Source organism: Antrostomus carolinensis, unplaced genomic scaffold (genome assembly GCF_000700745.2).
Source record: "Antrostomus carolinensis isolate BGI_N321 unplaced genomic scaffold, ASM70074v2 scaffold11204, whole genome shotgun sequence".
NCBI lineage: Eukaryota > Metazoa > Chordata > Aves > Caprimulgiformes > Caprimulgidae > Antrostomus > Antrostomus carolinensis.
Window position 1 is genome coordinate 18,610 of NW_010311432.1, and position 5,779 is coordinate 24,388.

Below are 5,779 nucleotides of genomic sequence, written 5' to 3' on the forward strand. Positions count from 1 at the left end.
TGATGTTAAAGAAGAAAAAAAATGAAGCTTGTGTGCTCATGTGTAAATATGTATTTGCTGTAGAGGCATTTGTACCGCTATACAGGTGTCATACTTTTATTTTCTCTGTAAATGTTTCTGTAAATACACTGACAATAAATACAATACTGTGTCATCATCCTTAGGTGGCGGTATTGACTTTGTAGTGGTAACAGGTTTTTGAGTCCTTGCTGTAGTGAATTACCAATACATGGCATATAACTTCTGAATATTGTACTGGTTTCACAGATCCTGTTTTGTCTTTGTTTCAGCTGCCAGGATCACCATCTAAGTAGTTCTTAAATGTCTTCAGACTGTTAGTATAACAAAGCTTACTCAAGTAAATAGCATTTCACTCTTGCAGTTTAGTTATCTGTATTTTCCTTGAAGCATTTGAAATGTCTTGCTTTGTATAGTTCATTAAATATTGGCAAAGAGGAAGGAGAAAACTAATGGAATTTTGGGACATTGTGGGATATTTTGGATTCTTCCGAAACAGAATGCGTTTGAAGAACATATAATAGAAGTGTGTATATCTTGGAACAGATTGCCCAGAGAGGTGGTAGAAGCCCCATCCCTGGGAACATTCAAAGTCAGGCTGGACGGGGCTCTGAGCAACCTGGTCTAGTTGAAGATGTCCCTGCTCACTGCAAGTGGGCTGGACTAGGTGACCTTTAAAGGTCCCTTCCAACACAAACTGTTCTATGATCTCTACTAGATATACTGAGTATAAAGTGAATGAGTTGAAACTAACCGCTGCTGGAGATCCTGAGTGAAACCTTGGCAAAAACCTCAATTTGCTTTTTAGTTAGTCCTAGATTAGACCACTTTCTGCAATAATAATGTAGTTTTGAACTTGTGGCTTCTTAAAGGCCAAGAATGTGTCTTCTGGGGGTGCATATTTAGGAATACAACACAGGTAACTTTGCTTTTTAAAGCAAATTATTTTGTGTACACTCTTGTCTAATAGCATGGTTTTTCTTATTTACTAAATTAATTTTATTTTTTAATAGTGTAAAACAAAAGGACTTCAAGTGTCTCATTCTTCAACTGTATTTCAAGAGTATATGTCAGAGAGGTAAACTAATTCTGGTTAAGCCCTTGGTGTCAGATAAATTAGGAGCACGTTAAAGTAACAGTTTCTAGCTTAATGCACATTTTGGGTTTTAAATGCAGTACTTTAATTATATTGAAAGTATTTTCTATGTTATATTCTTCAAAAGACGTCTTATCTCTTTTAGAAGGAGATTTTACTCAAGAGTTGCAGGGAGTGGTTTGGGGTTTTTTTTCATGTTTATTTTTGGACTTTGCTAATGCTTTTGTCTTTTTGTATGATTTTTGTCCCCGTCCTCCCCCCTCCAAATATTGCTTTCAATAGGGAAACTTTGTATTTCAGCAGGTGAAAGAAAATTTCATTTTAACATGAATTCAATATTTGTGAAACTTCAGACTGACAGCATTGGAAACTGAAGTCCTCTTTTTGTCCACTAAACAGGTACAGCATGAGCAGCAGCAGCAGTGCAAGCTTCACCCCATTGCCCCACCAAAGTGCTGCAAAACCCTGACCTAGCAAGGGTTAAGAGGCTTGTTCAGTCTCCATGCTCACTCAATCGTTACTGTGGCTGCCAACAGGAGTACCCATTTGTGGTAGTGGATACATATCCACATCACAAAAGCACCAGGAACTGGACTGAAAGCACCAGCTTATTTAATAAAAGCTACCGACCATCTGTCAAATGGTTTAACTTCAGTTACCACAGACCTGGGCCACTGATAGAAGTGAATGGCTCCATGTCCCATTGCCAATTCCCTGAGTTCAGTCTCTTTATAAATACTAGTGCAGCTTCTTTATGCTATATACTATGCAGAAACAAAATGTGTGTACAGACTGTAATTTTCTTATAATGCTATATATACCCCTTTCAAATGCTTGACTGTGCATGTAAATACAATGGCTTAATAATAAGATTGGCTATATGGTTTCACTATTCTGTGGGGTTTTTTTTTCTTTTCTTTTTTTTTTATTTTTATTTTTTTTTTTTTAAACAAGTACTGCATTCATTGATCTTTTTAACCAACTATTCAATGTTGTGAGTTGACTTGTCATGTACAGGCAGTGTGTGTGTGTATGTATATACATTTTAAAAGCAACTAAGAACTGGAGTTGTAATATATATTGTTGCATTAATTATGTTTTTGGCTCTTGTTAAGTTACATGTGGTAGATTAATGAATGGCTCTACCTACTCTACAGTTTAAAGAACTTTCAGTTTTTATATTGATATAAAATTAAGTATTCTACCACTTAATTCTTTAGGCTGTAATTTGTTATCACTGTTTATTAAAATTTTGTTTAAAAATGTGTAGTATGTACACTGTAAATTAACATAATGACAAAGAACTGAGGGATGAAGTAAAATGAGTGGGGAAAATGGCTGATACAGAACTGTTATACTTTTTTTGGTGAACATTATAAGATGATTATTAATTTGATACTTACAGATGATCTATTTTGCATACAATTTTAGAAAAGGTTAAATACCTTTATTTATACATTCAAATGATGTCTGTTGATGCCTGCATGTTAATGACTGGCATGACAATGAACTTGTACATCAAACTTACAAAGTATTGTAATGAATTATATTCTCAGTATTGAAGACTGAGGTACTAAAAATCCAAATGAATGGAGGTAATGTGAAAAAAAACCTGAAAGCAACCTACAAGCAAATTGCAGCAAGGTGGGAGCTTTAAATATAAGTCAATTTTTATGCTTCCTGTACAGTTACTGAAAGAGCCATTGTATATTGTAATTGAAATACTCGCCAAAAGCGATAGCAGTATTATAGGGTATTCCTGTATTTCTAGAGCATGCAGTATTTTGTTTTTATTGAACATTCTGTCAAATTGCAATTAGAAAGTTAAAATGTAATTAGTAGCCACTTCAGAAGATACCCATACAATTTCTTTACTGTTGTAGTATTTTGTCTAATTTGACCAGTTAGCATTTTATGTAAAAAGAATGAATGTAAGTAAAAGCAAATTAATAGAAAGTTGCAATAGCATATTACTTGCAAAAGAGGCTTTTTCTGAAGCTATAAAGCCTCTGTAATAATGTGTAACTGCTATACTGAAAAAAGATGTATGCAGAGAAATTATGTATTTTTATTTTTCCTCTGGATTCGAGTAATAAATTTTAGAAAATTTATGCTTCGGTCTGCTTACTGAAATGATAAATTATTACTGAACTAAGCAAAATGTTTAAGCTTGATTATGTGGGGTAGATTATATGAATTTTAAGGGACATAATAGATCTTTAATTAACCTAGAGTGTAGGCACTTGTTTGGGTTTTTTGTGGTTCTTATGTTTTGTGGAGATTTTTTTGCTGCTGCTGTTGAACAAGTTATTTGAGCTTTTAATCTAATGTAAAAACTTGGTGACCAGGGATTGGTAGCTGGATATGGAGCCTTTTTGATTGTTTGAAATGGCCATATTTAATTGTCATTTGGGTCAGTGGCCCGAGTATTATTCAACTACTTAAGTCACAAATGGAATTCCATGATAGAGTGAAAAATCTTTCAATTAAAATATGTGTTTTAATAGAATTTGTGCTGCTAGACAATAAAGTCCCTCAAATTGAGTTGTAACAAAAATCTTCAATTTCTGTAGGGTTTTTTGTGGGGAGGGGATGGATTGTTTTGTTGGTTTGTTTTGTTTGTTTGTTTTTTTTAATCTAGTGATATCTTGTGGCAAAGATACCACTGACAAACTCCAGATGAGTCACTAGTAGTTCTTTATTTGTTAAGTCATTATATTGACCCATGTTGTACTTGGTAAAAATCTTCAGCCATTCACTTAAGGGTAGCAGTAAATCAAAACTGATAATATTGCTCCCAATGGGCTGTGATATTTCTAACTGAAAGAGATCACAAGTATGATGCTGTGAAGGAAATCCTTAAAACTGTCAGTATCATTATTTTAAAATGGTAATATGCATCCATCAAAAATAATACAAATACGTTTTTATTTATATAGGACAATGACAAGATTATGCAAAAATAATGAATGACAGACAGGCATCTTTGTTTATATCATCTGTTACAACAAATTCCAGTTGAACTTTTTATCTTTTTGAAACTATAAAAATGAACTTGTCAAATTTCTGAAGCTGGATGAAAACACTTTGTTTCCCAAAGAACTTGACTGTAACTTCACATAGCTGAAATTTTTGAGAGATCAAATCTTGTATGAAGTTAGGTGTAATGGAAGTAAGTTCTACAAATGTCTACATTCCCTCGCCTCACACTGATATAGTGACCAGTATCTGGGAATTCATATATCCATGTTCTCTTATGGATGTCTTGAGATGCTGTTCCAGGTAGTGGCATTAACCAATATATTACGTTGTTGGCTTGTATGTTACAGGGTAAATTGAGTGGGCATGGAGAATGAACTGCTCAAACTATCCTAAACACTGTCTTTTTTTCAGTCAAGGTTAAATTGTTGTAAATGTTGAACTGCAACATCAGTACCTCAGATTCTTAGATTTACACTTGGCAGAAGGCTTTTGATTGTAAATTTATCATCCATATCTAAACTTGGTTTTAGTGTTTCACGTATTACACACTCTGATCATCCTAGAAATTCCAGCCTTAACTGCAGAATTTGCTATGATCTTTCACTGTCATTGTTCTTTTAATCCAGAATGTTAATGCTTGAGAAACTGACTAGGCTTTAGAGACAGGTACCGATGTACTTACCATAGCTAATCTTGAGCATCCTGTTCTGCCTTTCGGAGCTGTATGCAGCTTTGCCCCAGTATTTTTCCAGAGTCCTTAGCTTAGCATCACTCCTTTCTTCTGTTTTGTATCTTAACTTTTAATTTTTTTTATTTTCCCCATATTAACCATTTGAAAGTTCTGTTGTGTCTGAAGCTTTCCTAAAGATTATCTTCCTGGTATGATCTTCAGACACCAACTTGTGACTGTCTTCTGGTCTCCTTACTCCATTACATCCAAATACAGTTGGGGTGGGGTGTTGTTTTGCATTTTTTTTGTTTTGTTTTGTTTTTTTTTTTTTTTTTTGGGGGGGGGTTGGGTTTTTTTGTTTTGTTTTGGTTGTTTTGTCTAAGTGGCTTTTGAACCTTCATCTGACATTATGCAGAAATTATTGTTTTCTAAAAATACAAAATTATTTTTAAACCTTTTAAGATTTTTGAGGGTTAAGGGTTGTAGATATTTGTCTATCTGGGACACAAACACATGAGTGCATACTATAGTGACCATAGGAGTGATTTTGTGAGTGTACTAGTTTTGGCTGGGATAGAGTTAAATTTCTTCAGAGTAGCTCATATAGTGCTAGGTTTTGGATTTGTGACCAAAACAATGTTGATAACTGAGCCGTGCTTACTCAGAGCCAAGGTTGTCTGTGCTTCTCATGGTGCCCCACCAGCGAGGAGGCAGAAGAAGTTTGCAGGGGACACAACTGGGATAGCTGGCCCCAGCTGACCAAAGCAATATCCCACACCATACGGTGTCGTGCTCAGTAATAAAGCTGGAGGAAAAAAGAAGAAGGGGGAATGTTCAGAGTTATGAAGTTTGTCTTCCCAAGCAACTGTTAGTTTGATGAAGTCCTACTTGCCAAGAAATGGCTGAAGACCTGCCAGCTAATGGGAAGTAGTGAATAAATTTATTCTACTGCTTTGCTTGCATGTGCAGCTTTTGCTTTACGTTTGAAACTGTCTTTATCTGAACCCATGAGT